The following is a 25,050-nucleotide window of genomic DNA, read 5'->3' as shown; positions in this document are numbered from 1 at the left end:
TATATAAGTAGGACATAAAGTAAGTGCAGATATGGCCATAAGGAATCTGTAAAGACGCGTATCCATGCTTACAGTGTACTGCGTGAGGTGCACTGACGAAACTATATTCAGCCCTTTATAGTTTAATCGATCTATTATTTCCACAAACCTAGCTGTATATCTATCTGGAAAAGTCAGCATTTAAACTAATATGAATAAATCTTCCCACTACTTAAACAAATAAGTATAGCATAAGTAGGTCCTAGGCCACTTGGGCACTTATCACTGGTATAAATATGATACATGGTACTTGGAACAGGGGTCAATAGTTTATCAGTGAGGCTGCTTAGTTGAAATTCAGTTTGAGGTTCCATTTTTTTTTTTTTGGCATTCATATATTTTAATTTGGACTACAAGTGCTCTTTTGTAAATTATTGTATGGTTGTGGTCAATATCTATCTATCTATCTATCTATCTATTTGACATGTTGAGAACCTGTTCTTAAGGGTTTTTTTTATATTTTTTTACTTGCTTTTCAGAAATGTGTATCTGACAGGCAAGGATTCTGATGACTTGATTCCAAACGCTTAGGAAACTCCAGAAGACTGGCCACCCGAATCTGATTATGGGAGATTATTTTTATTTACTCTTGTGTGCTACAAGCTCCCCTGGCTATATAATATATAATATATTTGATAAATTAAATAACCCACAATGTATGAAAAATGAAATGTATTTTATCTAAGAGACCATCTCCCTTTTTCAGAAATGTTTTTTCTCTGAAGAAGAAGGGAGATGGTTCCAAGCTCCCCTGTATGATAAAGAGCAGTGTGTCTGGCTTTATAATGTATTAAATAAATAAAATAACCCACAATGTATGAAAAACGAAATGTATTTTAGCTTTCGAAGGGACCATCTCCCTTCTTCAGAAAACATTTTTTTTTTCTGAAGAGGAAGGGAGATGATCCCGTTGAAAACTAAAATAAATTTCATTTTTCATACATTGAGGGTCATTTTATTTATCATAAATACACGGAAGATTCTGTATTGTAATGTATAAATATATTTCTTTCCTGTCATGCTCAGTTGCATTTCCAGACATATGGCTACTCTCTCTCTCTCTCTCTCTCTCTCTCTCTCTCTCTCTCTCTCTCTCTCTCTCTCTCTCTCTCTCTCTCTCCGTCCCTCGGGTAGGCGGAGAGAGAGAGAGAGAGAGAGAGAGAGAGAGAGAGAGAGAGAGAGAGAGAGAGAGAGAGTAGCCATGCCCTAGTGAGAAGGGGTACGGCAAGAGGTACACTCTGAAACTACAATGTCCCACATATTGCCAAAACTGGTAGATTGTAGTTAGGAAATGGTCAGGAGATAGGAGAGGTTGAATCTCTGTGCACATGCGCAGTCACCTTTGATGGCTTTCGTACAGTATTTTGAATATTAACCCCAGATAGGTGTTGTTCTTTATATAATCCACAAGTAGTAGAGAAAATCTCTTTATTTGAAAACACCATACTTTTTGACATACACTCATGGTTGTATGTGACCCATGGTACCTATACATGGTTATAGTGAGATTTAAACTTTTTTTATATATGTACTTTTAAAAATTTGCATTTAAAAAACGGTAAATACCAGGCAATATTTATTCCAGGATTCTTACTGTTTTAAAAATGGATATATTGACGTAAAGGAGTGATATCACGGTCACCAACCCGTAAAATATAAGAACAAAACATGGTTAAAATTACGGCCGCCTGTATTTTACTGAAATACGGCTTCGAACATTATTTTTTTTACGAATTTGCAATTAAAGTTAGTTTTTTTTTTTTTAAAGTATTCTTGGGCACCTTACCTTTTCTCCTCAGGAATTTATGATGTTCTCAAGCACATGTTTGAACAGTTGCCGGATGATCCTATAAATCTATGATTTAAAAAATTACTTTATCAAAAATCAGGTCTAAATGAAATGGAAAGATACAATAGTTTTATTAGAACTATTTGTATTAAGATAAACAACCATTTGCCTTTTAGTTCCTAATTACATGAAATTGATAAACTTACTGTAAAAAAAAAAAGAATATTTATGAAATACAGTATCTTTTGTACTGATTCTTCATTTCATGTAATGTTTATCCATTGGGAAAGTAACCTGTATTTTATGTTATGTAATGTATATTTCACAACACAAAGATTTTCCATCACAATTTGTTTGATTTTCCAGCTAAATATTTTCCTGATGGTAGAATGTTTCATCTCGTCAATGATGTTTGATAATAAAATTTATCCTCTGCATATTAAAGTCTTTGCACCACCAATCGATGTTTTTTTTAGAAAAATCCCCTAAAAATATGACTCCTTTAAAAGCAGCCTACCTCCTTGTATATACTGTACGTAGAATCATCTTTGTCTGAACCTTTTCCCACTCTTATGTGGGGTCGATGTTTCTGGCCAGCGCTCTCCATCTACCTCTGTCCCACACTTCATCACGTAGAATGATATAGATAATTCCTGGAATAAATTCATTACACAACTGGTTTTTTTTATCTTGTTAAGGAAGGATATTTAGCAGTCCTTTGGGTCAAACTTGACTCCTGTAGTACACTTCCAGCTGCGACTGTTTAATCTTTTTGAGGGAGGATATTTAGCAGTCCTTTGAGTTAAACTTGACTCCTGCAGTACACTGCCAGCTGCGACTGTTTTATCTTTTTGAGGGAGGATATTTAGCAGTCCTTTGAGTTAAACTTGACTTCTGCAGTACACTGCCAGCTGCGACTGTTTTATCTTTTTGAGGGAGGATATTTAACAGTCCTTTGAGTTAAACTTGACTTCTGCAGTACACTGCCAGCTGCGACTGTTTTATCTTTTTGAGGGAGGATATTTAGCAGTCCTTTGAGTTAAACTTGACTTCTGCAGTACACTGCCAGCTGCGACTGTTTTATCTTTTTGAGGGAGGATATTTAGCAGTCCTTTGAGTTAAACTTGACTTCTGCAGTACACTGCCAGCTGCGACTGTTTTATCTTTTTGAGGGAGGATATTTAGCAGTCCTTTGAGTTAAACTTGACTCCTGCAGTACACTGCCAGCTGCGACTGTTTTATCTTTTTGAGGGAGGATATTTAGCAGTCCTTTGAGTTAAACTTGACTCCTATCTAACTGCGACTGAACAACGTAGTTAACAGGAGAGCAACTTGGTGTCCTAGAGACCAAACATATATACATATAATTCCTGCTCAAGACACTCTCCAACCAAGCTGTGACCAGGGAGAACTAGAAGATAGCTACCGATAACAGGGAGAAATAGATCCCAATTTCTAACTCTTTGAAAGGGTAACGTCATGGTATTTCAGTTATATTTATCAAGCCATGAGTTCGACTTGCACTTGTTTCCAGAATGTAAGTCACTTAGTCATAATACACTAGCAGGAAGTATCTTAATTCTCTTAAAAAACTTTAAATTTGAGTTTTTTCCTAGAAACACTGTCCAAAATCGTGTACGTTCCTCAAAAATAAGTGAAACTTAAGATATGGAATGCATAATTTAGTATTGTTTCCTTCAGGCAAAGTAAAATAGTATTACATTACCCCGTAGATAGTTGAGAGTATTCATCTATAATCTGTTAAAGTTATCAGAAGATTTATACAATTTAAATAACTTCAATCCTCTAATGTAGTGATGTAGGTTTAAAAGGTCTTAAAGGGCGCTCATGAATGGCAGAGGCAAGGGACAGTGACATTACCCTAACAAGCAGGACAATGCCCTAGAGACTGACCATATATGATAAGCGCCCAAGCCTCCTCACCACCCAAGCTAGGACCAGGGAGGACCAGGAAGTGGCTGCTGATGACTCGGCAGATAGACCTATAGGCTCCCCCAAACCCCCCAACCTTAGCTCACAAGGATGGAGAGGTTGCAGACATTAATGGCACTACCGAGTCTGAGCGGGACTCGAACCCTCGACTGGCAAACACCAGGCAGAGACGTTCCCTTTCCTTTTTCAGTTGATCCATTCTTATAGCATCCAGCTTTTCTAACTAGGGTTGTAGTTTAGCAACTAATAATAATCCTATAAAGTACTTCCATTCTTTACCTTTGACTGATAGTCAGTTCAGTATATCTAATGTATTTGATTGAAGGCTAACTCAATTTTAAATTGCATCAATTAACTGTAATGGGAAGGATTTGATAATAGTTTATATATATATCATGTGATAGGTGATTTCTATTCATGTAACCTCATTGTGTTATTTAGCTGAAGCTATTTAACTGCAAACAGTTTATCCACATATCAAAGGGCATTTCTTTGGCATACCCTGAAAGGTGCATATTTATGTAAATATATCCTCGGATGCATCGCCCAAGAACAAGAGAGAGAATTAGCCTACCTGGACAAGATTTTGAGGCAGCTATTAAAGGTGGAGAAGCTAAAAGTAAAAAAACGAGCATGAAATGGCAGAATGGGTATGATAAGAGATGTATTTGAGGGGGTTACATGCGTTTGTATTTAGAAATTGCATCAGGAAACTTACCTTTTAATGTAGAGATAACAGTGGGACAGATTTTCAAGAGATAGAACTCTCTCTCTCTCTCTCTCTCTCTCTCTCTCTCTCTCTCTCTCTCTCTCTCTCTCTCTCTCATATATATATATATATATATATATATATATATATATATATATATATATATATATATATATATATATATATATATATATGAGAGAGAGAGAGAGAGAGAGAGAGAGAGAGAGAGAGAGAGAGAGAGAGAGAGAGAGAGAGAGAGAGATTCATGATAAAGCAATACTATTTTATCATATATATATTCGAGAGCACATAGAGAACATTACACTATCTAAAAAGTAATAAAATACTGTGTAATGTCCATAGAAGTCATTATTTATTATTGAATAATTTCTTTTAAAAGACAAAGGGATCGGTGTAAAAAAAAAAAAAAGACCTTTTCATTTGATATTGTAATACAGAATATGAAAGAATGAAATTACATGAATTATGAATAATATGTAATTAAGTATTTTAGGATCATGAGAGTTAATAAAAACAGAATAAGATAGTATATAAATTAACGAAATTACTATAGAGTCTGGGAGATCATTACTGGAACCACCATGAAGTCTGACAGCTGAACAGTGTTGCCAGCTATGGAATTTATCCCTAGATTTGGGAATTTATTCCTAAATTTGAGAATTTTGGGTGTCTGATAGGGATATTCCGTACAAATTTCGATGAAGAAACAAAGATGAGTAAACCTTTATATTGTTTCAATTAGTTCGCTTGCCCTTATATGAATTATAGTGAGAAATTTTTATAATAGTAATGCTTACATTATCTGAAGAGAATATATTGGTGGAAATAGGGAAATTTGAGTTGTTTGGGGGATTTTTACACTAACCCATCTGGTAACACTGCAACTGATGTGACGTCACTTACATGTGCTTGTAAACAATGGCTGAAATTCTGAATCTCGTGTGGTTTTTAGTTTATAACATTAAAAGGTAAGTATTTCTAATATACCCGATTACTTTAATAATGTTGAAATGGTTTATATGTGTATGGTAGTTGTGTAGGCAGCTTAAACATTTTTATTTAAGGGATTATTTATAGTAAAATAGAGTTTGAAGGATTTTTGGACTACTCCCATGAGTCCATCTTCGGCAATATTCCAAACTAAAACAAGAATATCATTAAAAATTTTGATAAATTTATAATGACAGAGGTAAGATTACTGTCCTTATATTAAATGGATATGTATAATTTAAGTGTAGACATAAGGGTTTCTTTATTAGGGTAAGGTAAGCTAGAGTAGGCCAGGTTAGTTCTGGCTAACTTAAATTTTTATGCAATTTTTAAACTATGAACCAATCTCCTACAATTGCTCTTGTGTACAATTCCTGCACCTTCGAAGCCACCTTACTCATTTTGGATATAAACTAAGGATATATTTTTTCGTATTGAATTAAAAGCTCTAGATAGAGACGACTGGCGAAATCTATCCGAGGCCCTTTGCGTCAATAGGACGAGAAGATGTATTGGTTCTGTGCAAGTTCATTTATGAAATAGAATATACGTTGTTTATTCACCTGAAATACTGTTTAAGTATTTATGAAATATTTCTTGACCTTATTACAAGCATATATATGAAATTAGATCAACAACATGTAAGAAAAATCTTGAAGCAAAGAGGAACTACCCAGGTGCTTGGCATTCGCAAGCGTGTCCTGTTAGGTGTCAAACTCGGCGTCAGTTAACGTTGGTTTTCTTGTTATAATTCAGGCGCTTGTTTTGTGTTAACCGATTCATTTGCCACGTTCTCTTAAGGCCCGGCCAGACCAAGCGCGGCTAGCGGGGAGGTTAGCGGCAAGAGGTTCCAGCTGATAATTGAAACGTTAGGTATCTTATGTAGGTGGCCAGATAGGAGTCGCGAGGCTTCCCGCGACTCCTATCTGGCCACCTACGTAAGATACCTAACGTTTCAATTATCAGCTGGAACCTCTTGCCGCTAACCTCCCCGCTAGCCGCGCTAGGTCTGGCCGAGCCCTTAATGTACCAGAGCGGTGTGAGGCAGTGTTGCCAGATATAGAAATTTAACCCTAGATTTGGGAATTTTGTGTGTCTGATGGGGATATTCTCTGGAAATTTCTGTGAAGAAGAAACAAAGATGAGTAAACCTTTAAATTGTTCCAATCAGTTTACTTACATTCATATAAAGTATAGTGAGTAATTTATATATTAGGAAAGCCTACATGATCAGAAGAAAATATATTTGTGGAAATGGGGATAATTTGGGTTGTTTTGGAGATTTTTTTATCATGAGTTTTGGGGATTTTTACACTAACCGATCTGGCAACACGGTTGAACACGGGTGTGAGGTCCTCATAATGAGTCGATAGGGCAGTGTCACTGTCCCTCGCCTCTGCCAATGCTCTGAGTACACTTCTTGTACCTTCGAAATCACCTTACTCATTTTGGATATAAACTAGGATATATTTCTTTGTAACATAGGATATAATGCTGATCTGCTACATAATTTACCCAACATCTGTTCTAACTTAGGGTTACGGCTCTTTAATTTCCCAGGAGGTTTTCTGGCTTGGGTTAAGGGTTTCATTTGAGTAATATATGATAATTTAATTTTTAGCCAAATTCATGAACATTGTATTTGTCCTACTCATCTTGTGTTATGTCCATTTCTGGCCATGGATATTGGGGTAAATCACCTTATTGAGTCTTCTACTCTCATTTAAAAACAATTATGGTGAATCTTAGTGGGAAATCACGTTTTTTTAGTTGCGAAACACTAAAAATAATTATTTGCAACTATAGTAATGGCCATAAAGGCATAATAAACACTTGTTCTGTAACTGAAATACAAACCACGCTATTTAATATGGGTAATTACCTTCGGCGTAGCTGAAATGACGACCCATTAGAATTTTAACGAGGGTTTACTACCCCACCGCTGGTTAGCGGGGGGTAGGGAGGGGTAGCTTGCTACCCCACCCCCCCCCTCACACACACCTGTGCTGAGCTCACTTAGCTATCGGCTCGGCTGCTAGACGGACGTGTCCCCTATCACCCTCGCCTACACTGACAGCCATTAATCTTTGTTTGCTTTTTCTTTTTGACAGAGTGTTTGGAAGTTGGCCTCTGCGATGCGGAAGTGTCCCGGCTTACCTGACCGCTCTTGTGGGACTTATATGTCGGCGGTCGACACAGATCTACACACCTTATGTCCTTTTTGTAGGGGCCAACGGTGTGATAGAGATAATGTATGTGGTGAGTGCAGGGAGTGGTCTACCTCCCAGTGGGAGAGGTTTTCTTGGCGCCGGAAGAAGAAGTCCAAATGGGATTTGTTCCGTAACCGAAATACAAACCACGCTATTTACATTGGGTTTACCTTTTAGCGTAGCTGAAATGGCGAGCCATTAGAATTTAACGAGGGTGTATTACCCCCGCGCTAGTTAGCAGGGGGTAGGGGAGTGGTAGTTAGCTACCCCTCCCCCCCTCACACACCGGTGAACCACTTTCACTTGTGGCTCGGACATGGACAGACGTCTCTGTCTTTGTCCTCGCTTGGCAGCCATTGTTTGTTTTGTCTTTACTTAATCACTTACTTTTCTTTTACTCAATATATATGTAAACATTTTTTCGTGTTTATGTATATATTTGAGTATAGAAATCAGTAAGTTTCCTTTTCAGAGTTTGTGCTTGTGTGTGTAGAGTACGATATCTCCGTGGAGCCCTCGGCAGTTAGGCCACCATGGTGTAATTTCATGGGTCGCGATCGAGTTTGACTTCTCGGTTTTTCTCTCTCTCTCTGTTTGAGGTCGTTCACCCTTTTACTACGTCTGAGTAGCTTCCTCCCCGTGTGGGTGGGGTTGCTACGCCGTACGTTTTGTCTCAATTAGTTTATGAATTTAATTGTATTTGTTGTTTTTTCAGCTTTGTAGAACGATTCCTTTCGGGGTTTTCGTTCTTTCTTTAGTGTTCATTCATTTTTAAATTACATAATTACATAGTTACATGATTATAATTGTTATAATTCTGTGTTGGTTACAGCGCTCCTTCCGTGAGTGTAAGTGGTTGTGAGGGCACGTGCCTGTTGTGTAATTCTTGTGTTCCTTTCCCTCGGGATTCCTCTTCGGAGCCTTCCCAGGAGAATGAATGTTAACTAATGATTTTTATTTTTCACAGTTACCGATCTAGTTCGTTTCTGTAATGTGACATCGGAGTGAGCTGTCTTGTTGAGGCCTGGGGATTCGGCTGTTGCTGCCTCCCCTATAGATCTTCGTCAGGGGCGTGTCTCCTTTTCCTGGAAGTACTCCCGTGACGATTGACAGCTCTCCAGTTCTTTTTAGAACACTCAGGATGGGTGGGTAACTTTCCTTTCGAGGGAAGTTTTCCTGTCCAGGCTTTAGTTTTTCACCTTTGGGGGGTTCTTCTCTTGCCTTTTTTTCGTGCGACGATGCTCTTGGTGCTGAGCGGTCGCACCTGCAGTTACGCTCAAGGGGCTGGGCAACTGCAGGAGCCCGTCTTCGGAGGATTGCTCTTTTTAGGTCACTGGCTGACCCGTCTCTTCTACGAAGTGTTTCTCTTTCGTTCGCGAGAGAGTACACTCATAGAGACTCCTCTTCGGAGGACTCTTCTGCTGTTGTTGCTGTTGGCCGCCTTCGCCGTAAAGCTCATCGTCCGCTACGTCGTAAGGGCCTCCCATTTCCCTATAAGGGTGCTAAGAGGCGCCTTTTTGAATCTCTGTATGCAGCCTGCAGCTCCTTCTTCTTGACCTTCCGCCCCTGGTGCAGATGGACAGCAGTCTGACCTCGTCTTCTGACGGACAACGATCTTCCGACGGACAACGGTCCCTTCGGGGCAAAGGGTTGCCTCCCAAGGGGGTGCCTCCCTTGCGTGTCAGGGTTCCCCTGCGCGCCCTTCTGCAGTGTTCTCTCCTGCTCAGTGTTAGCGCACAGCGCTCTCCTGCTCAGTGTTAGCACACAGGCGCTCTCCTGCTCATCAGTTTTTCCTGATCACTAGCGCTCCCCTGTTCGCCAGCTCTCTCCTGTTCGTCAGCGCTCTCCTGATGATTGTCGCTGCTGTTCCTTTTGGTTCATGTTACGCGCCCGCGCAATCTAGAACTTCGGTTCTGGTCGTGGACAAGGACTCTACTTCTACGCACAGGATTCCACGCGTTGCCTTCTGCTCGCCAGCGACCACAGACGCGTCAACGTTCGCCTGCTCGTTAGCGATCTCCTGCACGTCAACGTTCGCCTGCTCGTTAGCGATCTCCTGCGCGTCAACGTTCGCCTGCTCGTTAGCGATCTCCTGCGCGTCAACGTTCGCCTGCTCGTTAGCGATCTCCTGCGCGTCAACGATCGCCATCGATATGCCACGCGTGTCAGGTCCCCTGGACACCATCAGTAGCGATCTAGCACTCGTCTGCTGTGGACCACTATCTCTGGTAGCTGAGTCTTGCCATAGATCTTCCTCCTGCTCGCCAGCGCTCGCCTTTACTCTGTGCGCCAGCTTTCTTCTATCGCCAGCGCACATCTGCGCGCCCTTTCCTGCCACGCACCAATGGGCGCCAACGGTTTTTCCTGATCGTCCAGGATCGCCTGATTGACAGCTTGCTACAGCGCTCACCTTCCCGATGCACCTGTGCGCCTTCTGTTTAGCGCGATGCGCGCTAACCATCCCTAGTCTCTTACGTGTTAGCGATCGCCTACGCGCCCGCGTGATTCTTCGCCTGCGCGCTAGCGTTTTGTTAACGCACCACCGCTTGCCAACGCGCCGTCGCTTGCCAACGCGCCGTCGCTTGCCAAGGCGCCATCGCTTGCCGACGCGCCATCGCTCGCTGACGTGCCATCGCTCGCCAACGCTCCTTCACTCGCCTACGGGCCATCGCTCGCCAAAACACGCCATCGCTCGCCTAAACGCGCCATCGCTCGCTGACGCGCCATCGCTCGCTGACGCGCCATCGCTCGCCAACGCTCCTTCACTCGCCTACGGGCCATCGCTTGCCAAAACACGCCATCGCTCGCCTAAACGCGCCATCGCTCGCCTAAACGCGCCATCGCCCGCCTGCGCTCACCCGCGTGCCCGCGCGACCGCACACCCACGTGCCCGCGCGCCCGCGCACGTGCGCTCCAATGTTCGCCCGCGCGCGAACCAACGGTATTCCATCGAGTGTACCAACGGTGTTCCGTCACGCGAACCGACGGTGTTCCATCGCGCGAGCCTACGGTCTTCCATCGCGCGAACGTCGGCTCGATTCCTGCAGTATCCATTGCTCGCCTATGGGTCATCGCTCGCCTGTGAACTTTCGGATTCCGACCACCAGCTCTCGCCCTTACCACGCTCGCCCTCCTTCTGCGCTCCCTCGCGCACTTTCGTCTGCGTGCCCGCGCATGGGCACTTCCACTTTCGGCCATGCGCAAACCATTGTTTTACCATCGCGCGAGCGCCAGGGCAATTGCGACCGCGATTCCCGTCGGTGTTTCGCAACATGGCCAGCCTGGCGAGTCTTCTGGAGCGTATTTCCAGAACACGGTCTTCATCCCGTAAACGCAGAGCATGGCACATCCAAGAGCAGGAAGAATCTTCAGGGAGGTCTGAGCAACATTCTTCTTTCCAGAACCTGGGTTAGCCCTTCCTCGTCATTCCCTGGAAGGGTCTTGCCAGGGAGCTTTCCGTTCGAGATTTCTCCGTCGGTCAAGGGGTGACTTGTTTACCACTTCCTCTTCTCCATTTCGTGGATACCACTTCCTCTTCTCCATTTCGTGGAAGGGGCTTTCCAGGTCCTTTCCCTCCTCGGTTGCGACCCGAGGTTTTGTACAAGGAAGCTCCAGGAAAATCATGGGTACTTTCCTCCTCTCGGGCTCAAGCACCTTGGCGTTTAGTCGCCAAGTTTTGAACTTGCGGGCAAGCTCGATGTTGGACCATCTAGACGCAGTGACCGAGGGCTTCCTCTCGGGTGTCTCATCCGTGGATGTCGACAAGCTCAGACACTCTTCCATCCTTGGGAAGAGCTTGTTTGTGCCCAAGGACAGAGGCACTTTCTTCCAGACCCTGCAGGCCTCCGACGCCTCTTCTTTCAGCCTTGTCGGCCTAAGTTATCGGACCGGCTACGGCAGCTAAGACAGAGTGTCCAATAGCAGTCCCCTCCTGTCAGGAACAGGTAGCACGGAAGGCTCTCCCGGGGGGGCATAATCCTAGAGGGAGCGGCAGAGTTCACAAACTCTAGGATTGGCAACCCCCCCTTGCAGGTCTCACGCTGGGAGGATGCCTAAGGTTACTCATCCGGATAACAGCTTCCCGGTGCCGATTCCTGCACGATCTCTGTGATCAGCCAAGGATATCGTGCCTCGCTCTTACCATCTCTCCGTCTCTGTCAGCGAATTCAGTGTCACTGAACCTCTATGCCATGGGGTCGGCAAGAGTTTTGCCCGTTTGGGCAGAATGATCCATGCCTTAGGAGAAGGTCCTCCATAGTGTCGTCGACGGCTTCACCACCCGGCTTCTTCAGTCGATCCTTTCTCGTAGGAAAGCATCTGAGACGGGAATTCCGTAGTCGACCTTTCAGCTCTGTTCAAGTTTGTCGAACAAACTTCGTCCAGCGTGGAACAGCAGAATCGATCAGACTGGTAACGAGGCGGCAGGACTCCTTAGGCACTGGATCGGAAGGACGGGTACTTTCAGTTTCCATTCCATCCATCTTCCAGGAAGCTCTTGGAATTCAGCCTAGACTTAAGATGCGGTGTGGCGATCCTGCCGCAGCATCGCAGGTTTTTCCCCAGAGAACTCTCCCTACTTTCCTCATGGCCACTCAGGAGCAGGCTTCCGCCTCCTTCGTCTTTTGGAGGTCTGGTCAACTCCGGTAGGCTCGGGTTCGACCTTCTTCAACGCCGGGACAAGCTTCCGGATCCTTACCATGAGTGAAGGATCATGGTAATTTGCTAGGAGCCTTCTCTACTTCTGCCTCAACATCTGGTGTATCTAGCCATGATATTGAGTCAACGGCCTTACCACGTTGGAAACACCGCTTCTCGTCCGTCCAGGGAGGTTAAGCAACGTCGGGTCTGGTCGGTACTTGGATGGGTGACCGCCTGGGTACGCCAGATCCTGTTGCCACCTCCTCCGAGCCTTCCCTTCAGTTGACTGTGGCAAGGCTGAGGAGAGTCGCAGTACCTGTTCTCAGTCAAGCAGAGCTTTCAGCCCTACCTTGGAACGTTTCCTAGGTCTCTTTTCCCCATTGACCCGTCTAAAGTCCCGAACGGTCGCCTCAGGATAAGTTCCCTGTGGGGCGGCCCAAGTTCCGGTGGTATCAAAGCAACAATTAACTGGACTTTCTGGCCCCTATGGGACCAGCGAAACGTTTAGACCTGCAATGGGTGTTGACCTATGGAACCTCTTGATGGGAGTGGATATTCTCGTCCTTTCCCCACATTTTTGATGCTGTTCTCGGACTCGTCAAAGAAAAGGGGGGGGGGGCATGTTCCGATTCAGGCCTATGGTCAGGACCTGAAGGATACCTCTCCATCATTCAGGCAGGCTTAGGGGCCGTAGTCTGGCCCCTCTTCAGATCCTACAGCTCCTGCCGAGTTGCTCCGTGCGCGACGACTTCATGGTACTGGCGTATTCCAACCAGCAAGTGACGCATTTTCATACCTTCGCATCTTGCAGTAGACATGCTGAGATGATTTGAGATCCTCTCAATTCCACTATCGGCTCGCTCATTCCGGGCAGAGGAATGTTTTCTCCGACTATCTGAGCAGAGCCTCGCAGTAGAGTGTACCTGGGGTCCTGGCCTGGGGGACCTGATCGCGACAGCTTGTAACTTCAAGCTTCCGCTGTTCTTCCCCCCAGTCTCAGACCCCAAGACTCTTTGGCAAGATGCGTTCCGGTGATGGTGGGACAACATCGACGCCTGCGTCTTCCCACCATTGTTGTCTGTTGAGGATGGATCTCAACAAGACCAGGTTGTCTGTCAACCTTTCGATGGCCCTGAGAGCTCCACTGGGACTATACGCGGAACAGTTTCCGGACCCTCTGCTTCCCCTGACGGAACTCCCGGGAGAGCTTCTCCCACGGCACAGGCTACTCAAACAACCACACCAACATCTTTCACGAGCCGGGGCATCGCTTCGGCTTCACGCCTGGAGACACTACGCCTCCTCCTCAAGAAGAGACAACCCGCTACAGTCGCGGGGCGGAGGTCGCGTCATCTGCGATAGTCATCCGCAGGGGTCTACCAGGCGAAGCTGAGAGTCTTCTGTGGTTGGTGTCGTGGGAGAGATACCTCTTCCCTTGAGGCCTCTTCTCCAGCAATAACGAACTTATTGCTTTTCGGCGGGAGGAAACTCCTTTCCGCTCTCGGCAGTGAAGCCTGTCGCTCAGCCTTTCTCTGGCCTTCAGCCTGAAAGGAATAAACTTTTTCCTTCCCGCTGGACCTTTCCTCGCTCATGCTTGAACGTCCCTGTCCCCAGTCGGAGTGAGACCTCCTCCATGGAGCATGGTTCGGACTTTTTAGTCCCTTAAGAGATCCTCTCAAGAACCATTACGTCAGGCCTCTGATCATATTCCGTTTTGGGGGATGGTGCTCCTGCTCACTCTGGCCTCGGCCAGTGTGTAAGCAATCTTCTTGGTCTCGTACGACTCCGCCCTTTCTAAGGAATAGGGGAAGGCAACATTCAGGTTCGTTCCTGAGTTGTTTGCTAGACTCAGAATCTTGGGGTACCGGCCCTTCGGTCCAATTCCTTCAAGATTTCGAGTCACCATTCTGTATCAGATGACCCAAACCTTCTCCTTCTTGCCAGTAAAGGAATCAAGGGGTTATCTTTGGGAACAGCTGCAGTTTGTCCTCACGTGCAGTTGGGTTGGGAGCACAAGGACGACACAGGGGAGAGTCACCAGTATACCTCTTCAGCTTGGACTCGAGGACATTCATCTCGACCTGAATCCAGACCCTCCCCCGTCATGTCGCCCTACAGCACGATGTCGGATACATCGCAACGTCCCTCGCCTTCGAGTAGTACTACTCTGTGACGCAGGTGCTACAAGCTGGAGTCTGGAAGCGTCTAATGACCTTCGCAGCCCGCTTCCTGCAGTACGTGACCCACAGCAGTATCGATACGTTTCTATCGCTCTGTGGTGGCTACACAACAGCTGGTCTAACCTCAGGCTCTTTTTTGGACAGGTAGCAGAAGGTTGAGGGCATTGTTATCAGGTTTTAGTCTGCATGAACGAAAGAAGTATGTCTGGCCCTTACTTCTTTCTTCATCGTCCCCTCTACTGGGAAGCAGCATCCTGGTCTCTGCATAGCTGACCTCAAACCTCTGCAGGTAAACCATGCTTCCTTGTGTTCCGAGTATTGAGTCAACACTGTCGCGTCCCCCATACCCTGACGAGGTGGTATTGGGAACGTCCTAACCCAGAGTTCCTTCTGGAACTCCAGGTCAACTGCCTAGGACGGGTCACACTTCCTTCACACACAAGCTTATGTAGGCCACACGTTTCCTTGCAGAGCAAGGAACTTGTGAGGTGCAGGGACTCTTTTTCTCGAGTGCGACTCACTCGGACTCTGAGTCCCCGGATAAAGCCAAAGCCAGTATGGCTGGGAACTTTCCACCCTTCCTAAGGGGTAAGTCACCCAATGTAAATAGCATGGTTTGTATTTCGGAGATAATTTGTATTTTTCCTAACCATACAAACCTTAGCTATTTACACATATTTGCCCACCAGCCCTGTCCCCCAAGACAAGTCCTACCTCTAAGTGAAGTGAAGTAGTTCACCGGTGTGTGAGGGGGGGAGGGGTAGCTAGCTACCACTCCCCTACCCCCCTGCTAACTAGCTCGGGGGTAATACACCCTCGTTAAACTCTAATGGCTCGCCATTTCAGCTATGCTAAAAGGTAAACCCAATGTAAATAGCTAAGGTTTGTATGGTTAGGAAAAATACAAATTATCTCCGAATTTGTCATATTTCTCCTTCAAAGGTTTCTTTGAAAAGAGAAAATCCCAAGGACTCTTCCTCCGTTGCCCAAACCTCTTCCAAAGCTCCCACTCGATCGGTTTCTCCCGAGAAGCCAGGGAGTGGTAGCGTAGACCGTAGTTCTGTTGACCGATCCCGGGGTGTGGGAGAGGGAGTTGCCTCCCACAGCGAGGCAGCTCCTCCTCCTCCCCCGGAGGAGGATATTTCTTTGACTGTTGATAATAATGATTTATTACAGCTTTGGGCTTCCTTGGGGCTACAGGGTTCGCCCTCCAAGGAAGCTCTGTTTGACATGATCAAGTTGGTGGCAGCTGTCAAACAATCGCCGACGGTAGGAGAGATTGATCCTCTGTCTATCGTCGACGTTGTTGTGACAGAGGCTTCTGATGTGTTATCTCAAACCTCTGCTCCTGATGTTGCTGTGGTAGCTGAAGGCTTAGTTTCCCCCTCCGAACATCCTTCGAGGGAGGAACTAAGTCCTACGGTCTCTCCTGCCGGTGATTCTCCCCCTCGGGGGAGTTCACTCATAGAGACTCGTCATCGGGGGACTGCTGATGGTCAGCTTGCTGACCCTACAGCCCCCAGAGGGCGTATAAGGCGGAAAGCTCGCCTTCCCCTTCGCCGTAGAGGTCTTCCTCCACCTAACAAGGGTGTTAGGAGGCGCCTCTTCAGCTCGTCATCTTCGCAGTCTTCCGCGGAAGAACCTCTTCGTCGTTCACCGATCCTGCCAGCTACCTCCTTGGACCTCTCCGGAGATCGTTCGCGATCTCCTTCGGTGGAAGGTCGTCCTTACACAGGACACGCCGACCTTCCACCCTCCAGACCTGCTGACCTGCCGTCGCCGTTCCTGGCTGCCGATGCGCTGTGGGCGCCATCATACCCTGTTATTAAACAGGCAACGGTCCCTTCGGGGCATAAGGGACTTGAGCACAAGATTGTGTCTCAGCCCCTTAAGCGCTAGGTACTCTCTGCGCGCCAACAACCTGCAGCAGAAGTTCCTGTCTTAGCGCGCCAGCGCTCACCTGCACGCGTGTGCGTACTTGCTGCTGATACTGCTATTACGCGCCAGGGTTCCCCTGCGCGCCCACGACCACCTGCGCGCCAGCGCGACCCTGCAATAGTTCCTGCAATAGTGCGCAACAGCGCTCTCCTACGCGTCAGCGCTCTCCTGCACGTCAGCGCACAAATGGAGGTTCCAGAGATAGCGCACAGGCGCTCACCGGACCTCCAGCGCTCTCCAATGCCTCAACGCGCGACTGCGCACACGCACACAACTGCTGTCATAGCGCGCCAGCGCACAGCCCTGGAGTCTCCGAGTTAGCGCACAGGTGCTCACCATGACTTCAGCACTCTCCAAACCAACAGCGCACGTCTGCGCACCCGCATCCTGATGCGTGCCATGTGCACCCACGATCTCCTGCTTGCCAGGTACAACAACGATCTCCGGATCTGGTCGTATTTCCAGTTGCTCCTGCTTGCCAGCGCTCACCTGTGTGCGATAGCGCACAGTCTCCATCGCGCGCCCACAAGATTGCGCAAGCGCGCCCTCGCCCACTGCTTCAGCGGGATACATGCGCCTCGCGCCCGCGCGCTAGAGATATTTCTCCTGCGAGCGTGCCAAACGTTTTCGCCCTCACGGGCCCTTCGGCAAGATCCTGTGCGCGCGAACAATCGCCTTCGCGTGCGCGAGTGCTCATCCAGCCTCCTGCGCGCCACCTGTCATCGCCTGTCCAGGCCGTCACGCGCCTACGCGCTACCGCGCGCCATCGCCTACGCGCTACCGCGCGCCATCGCCTACGCGCTACCGCGCGCCATCGCCTTACTTGCTACCCCGCGCCATCGCTCGCCCCCGCGCGTGAACATTCTCTCGCGCGCGACCCAGGGCAAGGCCCATCGCGCGACCACCAGCGCGATCCCACACGTGAGGTCGCAGGACATCGCACAGCTAGGTCATCATCGTCTCGTTCCCCACCCCGCAAGCGCAGAACAGTGCGCTCGTCGGAGGAGGGGAGGTTTCCGGATAGGTCCAAGGACTCTTCTTCTGTTTCAGCATCTTTGCAGGCGAACTCTCGTTAGGTCACTCCTCCTAGGGATCGAACGATCCCCTTCCCTCCAGAGGGAGTGACTGACAGCACGACTGTCAGTCAGCAGCCCTGGTTTGGTACCATTGTCAGAGCTCTCGTGCAGGCTTTTAAGCCTGTATTCTCTGAACTTGGTCACAAAACAGTGGTGGCTGCTTCGTTTCCCCTGAAGAGGAAGAGAGGAGTTCCTTCCGTGGTAACTTCTCCAAGGGCGAAACTGTCTCCTCAGAAGTCCTTGAGGAAGGCTCCCTCTCCCCCCCAGACTTTCTCTCCCTCCCCTGTGGACGAGGATTTCCTGTCTTCTGGGGAGTCAGGTGAGGCGGGTCAGTCCCCCATCGCACCAATGGGGGAAACCCCACCTCTCCCCGAGAAGTCTTCTCAGGTAGGGGTTGAGAAGAGTCTTCCACCATCTCTGCTGGAGTCATGTATCCCTCCCAGGAGGGAGCCGAAGGACTCGAAGACTTTGCCTAAGTCTTCATCAAGGATTAGACAGGAGCCAGCCAAGCCCTCGGAGAATGTCCGCGAGTCCCCCAGGAAGAGCCTCTGGGGACAGGAGACTTTGCTGCCAGCCCTTCAGGAGGAGAGCTACGGGAGTCAGAACATGCGTTCTGGCAAGTTCTGACCCTCATGAGGAGTCTCAATGGGTTTCCGGATCCAGAGATTCCTCCTCATGAGGGTAAGGACACGGTCTTGGACCGAGTCTATGGTACTCGGAAGCCCTCGAGGGCCAGTGCGGCTTTGCCCTGGTCACGGGGTTAAGGGTGCCAGAGACAAGGTCGAAGGCCAGCTCTCTGAGCTAGCTTCCTCCAGCCGATCCAGCACCGGTTACAAGTTCCTCCCACCTCCTCGCGTCCATCAGAGGAGGTACTTTGAGATCTTGGAGGAGACTTGCTTAGCTCTTCCTTTGCACCATTCTCTGGAAGAGCTTACCGGGGGAGTCCCTCTAGAGAGAGACTCTAACCGGCAGGTCTCGTATTCAGCAACGGAGATCCTGAGCCAGGAGAAGGTAGCGAAGTGTGCCATGCAGGCTACTTCGTGGCTGGACATCTGGCTAGGGTCTCTGGGTATCCTGGTGCGGTCTGAGGACCTGTCCAAGGAAAGCACCAGGAAGACCTTGGAGACCTTTTTGCTCTCAGGCATGCGTACCATCGAGTTTCTAGCTCACCAAGTCTCGAGCTTGTGGGCTAACACTATCTTGAAACGATGGGACGCAGTGGCCGAGAGATTCCATCAAAAGGTCCCCAGTACTGACGTTTGCAGGCTCAGACATTTTTCCATCCTCGGTAAGAATTTGTTTGAGCCTAAGGACTTGGAGCAGGCTGCTGAGAGGTGGAGGAAGTCCAACCAGGATTCCCTTCTCCATAGGGCCCTAACATCGAGGCCCTGCAAACCTCTAGCTGCCCAGCAACCACGTCCTGTCAAGAGTACGAAGAAGGCAGCTGCAGCGAAGACAAAAGTGTCTAAGCCCTGTCCTGTCAAAGACAAGAAGGGCAAAAAGTCCTCTAGGGGAGGAAAGAATCCTAGAGGTAGTGGCTGTGGCCGAAAACGCTAGGATTGGCAGTCCCCCTGCATGTCCAACAGTGGGGGGATGCCTACAAAGTTGCGCGACAAGGTGGCAGCAACTCAGGGCCGATCCCTGGACGATTTCAGTAATCAGTCAGGGATATCGCGTCCCGTTCACGACATCTCTACCTCCCCTGACAGCGGATCCAGTGTCGTTGAGCTCCCTTGCCATGGGATCGGCAAGGGGGCAAGCCCTTCAGGCAGAAGTCGAGACCATGTTGAAGAAGGACGCTCTCCAAGAGGTCATCGACGGCTCCCCAGGCTTCTTCAGTTGACTTTCTTGTAAAGAAGGCATCTGGAGGCTGGAGACCAGTCATCGACCTCTCAGCCCTGAACAGGTTTGTCAAACAGACCCCGTTCAGCATGGAGACGGCAGACACAGTCAGACTTGCAGTGAGACCCCAAGACTTCATGTGCAAACTGGACCTGAAGGACGCGTACTTCCAGATCCCAGTCCATCCGTCTTCAAGGAAGTACTTAAGATTTTGCTTAGACAACAAGATCTACCAGTTCAAGGTGCTGTGTTTCGGTCTCTCCACAGCACCGCAGGTGTTCACCAGAGTGTTCACCCTAATATCTTCATGGGCTTGCAGGATTGGTATCCGTCTCCTCCGTTACCTGGACGACTGGCTGATCCTAGCAGACTCGGAGGCAGCCCTTCTTCGTCACCGAGACAAACTTTTGGGACTTTGCCAAGATCTAGGGATCATGGTAAATCTCGAGAAGTCTTCTCTGCTGCCCACTCAGAAACTGGTATACCTAGGCATGATCATAGACACCAATCTCCACAAAGCCTTCCCATCAGACGACAGGATAGCAAGGCTGAGGAAGGTCGCAAGGCCTTTCCTCAGACGAGAAGAACTTCCAGCCTAATCGTGGTTACGTCTCCTCGTTCACCTCTCATCCCTGGCCCGTCTAGTTCCCAATGGTCGCCTCAGAATGAGATCTCTCCAGTGGCGACTCAAGTCCCGGTGGAATCAAGGTCACGATTTCCCGGACACTTTGATCCCCATGGGTTCTGCAGAACAGACGGACCTTCAGTGGTGGGTGGCAGATGAAAACCTACGAAAGGGAGTGGATCTTCTCGTCCTCCCCCCGGATTTGATGTTGTTTTCGGACGCCTCAAAGAAAGGGTGGCGGGCTTACGTTCTGAACCACAGGACCTCAGGCCTGTGGTCAGAATCAGAAAAGTACCTCCACATAAACCTGCTAGAGATGAAGGCCGTATTCCTGGCTCTTCAACAGTTCCAACAATACCTGGCGGGCCACTCTGTGGTAGTGATGAGCGACAACACCACAGTAGTGGCTTATATCAACAAGCAGGGAGGTACCTTTTCAGAACAGCTATCCCATCTAGCAGTAGAGATACTGAGATGGACCAAAGTCCACTCGATCACACTTTCGGCTCTCTTCATTCCAGGCAAGAGGAATGTGCTCGCCGACAGTCTGAGCAGAGCGACGCAGATAGTGAGTACCGAGTGGTCTTTGGATCGTCAAGTAGCCAACAAAGTCCTGACTTTGTGGGGTTCCCCGACTGTGGACCTGTTCGCTACAGCGCTGAACTTCAAACTTCCGCTGTACTGCTCCCCAGTCCCAGATCCCAAGGCTCTCTGGCAAGATGCCTTCCAACAACGGTGGGACAACATCGATGTCTACGCCTTTCCCCCTTTCTGTCTGATGAGGAGGGTACTCAACAAGACCAGTATATTGGTCAATCTCTCGATGACCCTAATATCTCCGCTATGGCATCACGCAGAATGGTTTCCGGACCTTCTGCAACTCCTAACGGAGCTCCCGAGGGAACTCCCTCCACGACACGAGCTACTCAAACAATCACACGCCAACATCTTTCACAAAGCCGTAGCTTCGCTTCGACTTCACGCCTGGAGACTATCCAGCATCTCCTCACTGAGAGGGGATTTTCGCAGCAAGTTGCGAACAGGATGTCTGGACACCTGCGTAGGTCATCCTCTGGGGTCTACCAGGCGAAGTGGAGAGTCTTCTGTGATTGGTGTCGTGGAAGGGGTATCTCTCCATTCGATGCCACTATTCCAGCAATAACGGAGTTCTTGTATTTGCAGGAGGAAATGCGCCTTTCAGTCTCAGCAGTGAAAGGCTATTGCTCAGCCTTAAGTCTAGCCTTTCAGGCTCAAAGGAGTGGACATTTCTTCCTCGCTGGAACTTTCCCTACTCACACGGAGTTATGAACTTGCCTACCTTCAGTCGGAACTGAGACCTCCTCCATGGAACGTGGTTCGAATTCTCAGGTCTCTTAAGAGACCTCCCTTCGAACCATTACGCCAGGGTTCAGATCCCCACCTTACTTGGAAGACAGTGTTCCTGCTAGCTTTGGCCTCGGCCAAGCGAGTCAGCGAACTTCATGGTCTCTCATACGACGTCGCCCATTCAAGGGGATGGGGGGAGGTAACGTTCGGGTTTGTCCCTGAGTTTGTTGTCAAGACTCAGAATCCAGGAGTGCCGGACCCTCGGTTCGACTCTTTCCAGGTTTCAAGTCTTCGTTCTGTAACAGGTGACCCAGACCATCTCCTACTGTGCCCAGTAAGGAGTCTGAGGCTTTATCTTAAGAGAACGGCTGCAGTTCATCCCCAGGTGCAAGCTTTGTTTGTGAGCACTGGGAAGACGAAGAGTAGGGTCACCAAGAATACCATTTCGCCCTGGATTCGCAAGGTAATACACCTATCTTTGAATCCTGACCCTCCTCCGTCACATCGCCCTAGAGCACATGATTTCAGGGACGTAGCTACGTCCTTGGCCTTCAAGAGGAACTATTCAGTGACGCAGGTCCTGCAAGCTGGAGTGTGGAAGCGTTAAACGACCTTCACAGCCCACTACCTGCAAGACGTGACACACAGGAGACTCGATACGTTCTCTATCGGCCCTGTGGTGGCTGCACAACAGCTGGTCTAAACCTCATGCTCCTTAATGGACAAGTAGCAGAAGGTTGAGGGCATTGTTACCAGGTCTTAGTCTGCATGAATGAAAAGGTTTGTCTGGTCCTTATTCTTTTCTTCATCCTCCCCTCTCTTGGGGAAAGCAGCATCCTGGGTTCTCTGCATAGCTGACCTCAAACCACTGCAGGTAAACCATGCTTCCGTGTGTTCCTAGTATTAAGTTAATACTGTCACGTCCCCATACCCTGACGAGGTGGTGTTGGGAGAGTCCTAGCATTGAGTTCCATCTAAAGAACTCCATGTCACCTTCCTAGGACGTGTCACACTGCATACCTTCACACACAGCTTATGTAGGCCGCAGCACTCGCACAGCAAGACGCTAGCGAGGTGCAGGGACTCCTTATTACTGAGTACTTACACACTCAAATATTGAGTCCCCGGGCAAAAGCCAAAGCCCGTAATGGCCGGGACTTACCACCCAACTAAGGGGTGAGTCACCCATATTAAATAGCGTGGTTTGTATTTCAGTAATGGAACAAATGATAAATTCGTAGATAATTTGTATTTTTCCTAACTATACAAACCTTAGCTATCTAATCAAACTTGCCCACCAGTCCTGTCCCCCATGAAAGTCCTACCTCTAAGCAAAGTGAGCTAAATCACAGGTGTGTGTGTGAGGGGGGTGTGGGGGGGTAGCAAGCTACCCCTCCCTACCCCCCCGCTAACTAGCAGTGGGGTAGTAAACCCTCGTTAGAAATCTAATGGCTCATCATTTCAGCTACGCCGAAAGTAATACCCTTTTTAAATAGCTAAGGTTTGTATGGTTAGGAAAAATACAAATTATCTACGAATTTGTCATATTTTTCCTACTCATCCTGTGTTATGTCCATTTCTGGCCATGGCTATTGGGGTAAATCACCTTATTGAGTCTTCTCTCATTTAAAAACAATTATGGTGTATCCTAGTGGGCAATCACGAGGTTTTGAGTTGGGAAACACCAAAAATAATTATTTGCAACTATGGTAATGACCATAAAGGCATAATAAACACATTATAACCAATTGGAGAAATATATGGTTCATGTCAGTGACATGAAATTAAAGTGTAATGATTACCAACAATTTAGGATATGACTCAAGACTACTCACAAGCCTTGGCCTCTCCGTTACAAATATGCGTACTACAGGACATTTTATAAATCACGAGTTAATCTCAAACAGAGGAAGAATTTCTTCTCCTTTGATGCAGTGTTTGTGTCCAAGATTTAAGAATTTAGACATTCACAGCTCCAAATTGAAATCCCTCTCCATCTCTTCTTTACAAGTGGTGTTCATTATGACACTCTTCTCTGTTCTGTGAGGACATGATGACGCTATCTGGAGAACTTGGGTCTTGCGAAACATCAGAGAGACTTTTCCCATGCCAAAATGGTGGTAGTGAAGATATGAAAGAGCATAGTTTCTTCTGACTTGTGCACCGTCGGATGTCCTTATCCAACAATAGGACAGAAAGACCATCCCTGTTTAGCGCACGAAATCAAAATCAGGGATATCAGGTCTAAACTAACCTTCAGGAAGAACCTGTCAGTGGCAGTATTCTGAAAGGCAGGCGTCTGGAATGACAGACAACCTTCGCTGCCCATTACCTACATGAGTTTACCCCCTATATCCGTGGGTAACGTTATCCTTGCCCCTTTAGTAGCTGCTCTACAAGTTGTGTTGTGAATTTAGCACCCTCACCAGACTAGAAGCTTCTCTTATAAGGTGTCAGTTATGATGTAAATCAAGAAGAGATAAAAATGTTTGGCTTTTTTCCTCTAGTCTCTTTCGCTCCTTGAGATGCAACAGTTGTTCTGTTGCCTGGTGGATTGGACGCTAAATGCAAGTAGGCTTCACGGCCAAGTAACTTCACTCTACAGACAAGTCTCGTATTGAAATATCTCCCCCTGTGCTCCAAGACAATAGGGAGGATTGAAGTAATACATGCAAACTCATTTCTCATAATGGCCATGCATTCAGACAAACATATCAATTTGGATAAAGGTTCTTCTGGACTGCCTGCCAGTCTCCTGGTAGGGACCAAGTTTAAAGCCTGCAACATCTCCATGCTCAGGTTGTTTGGAGGTTATCAGGAATCATCAATTTTACTCTTCTTTGGGATTAAGTATATTGACATTTCACAGGTCAGTCAATTAGGCCGATTGGTTATAGGAACATCCTTCTTCTTAAGGATAAGTCTTCTATTAAAAGTCTCAGTTTTGTATGGTTAGGAAAAATATAAATTGATTAAATTACAGTATTTGTCATTTCAAAGTGATCAAAATGTTCTGGATAATCTGCATTTTATATCATCCAATATTAATGCCAAGTTCAATATTAATAGCAAATAAATGTTACAGACTTATCTAAAGATGAATAGTATGAAATGAAAATGTTTTTGATTATTGGTGTTTCCATCGAATCATAAAATTACCCACTTTTCAATTCATAAGCTCATGTATTCTATATATCATAAGTATTGATTTTTAGAGCAAATATACCTTGATCATAATTTGAATGAAGTATAGTATATGTTTTTGCTTTACTGAAAGGTAAAATAGATCTGTGAAAATATCTCAGCTTAATTTTCACTCTTTTTTTTCAGACTGGATTGCCCAATCAGATGCATTTGAACCTGAAATTTATAGGATTCCCGTTGAGGAAAAACTATGCAAAGATGTCCCCTGTGAAATGGCTCTCAGATCCTGACTCATAATTTTGAAGTTCCTTCAGTTGCTGAGAAAAGATTCTATGAAATTGTTCAAGATTTGTTGAATGAAATGTAAGTTCATGTAAATTGCTTGAAATCTTAAGGAGGATTTAATTATTAACATAATATTAAACTAGATATGGGAATAAGGTGATTTAACAACTAAGGAACTCTATTTAGAAAGAATGACGGAACTAATGATGTAAAGTTGAAAATATTTATCATATTTTTATATAAGTGCCAAAATACTTTCTTTTCTTACAACTTTTATCCATTTTG

At 47.0% G+C, this 25,050-nt stretch overlaps 1 long non-coding RNA gene and 1 pseudogene across 1 annotated transcript in view; both read left to right on the top strand.

Moving 5' to 3' along the window:
• The first annotated feature begins 5,424 nt into the window (after positions 1-5,424).
• Positions 5,425-25,050, top strand: part of LOC137626655 (uncharacterized) — a 34,233-nt gene continuing 14,607 nt past the window's right edge. The window contains exons 1-2 of the long non-coding RNA XR_011041077.1: positions 5,425-5,479; positions 24,667-24,843. This is a non-coding gene — a long non-coding RNA (uncharacterized lncRNA). The remainder of the gene's footprint in view (positions 5,480-24,666; positions 24,844-25,050) is intronic.
• On the top strand, positions 12,490-12,608 carry LOC137627141 (5S ribosomal RNA; annotated as a pseudogene).

This window comes from Palaemon carinicauda, chromosome 34 (assembly GCF_036898095.1).
Source record: "Palaemon carinicauda isolate YSFRI2023 chromosome 34, ASM3689809v2, whole genome shotgun sequence".
Classification (NCBI taxonomy): Eukaryota; Metazoa; Arthropoda; class Malacostraca; order Decapoda; family Palaemonidae; genus Palaemon; species Palaemon carinicauda.
The sequence above is the reverse complement of the archived record's forward strand: the minus strand, read 5'-3'. Positions and strand labels throughout refer to the sequence as shown.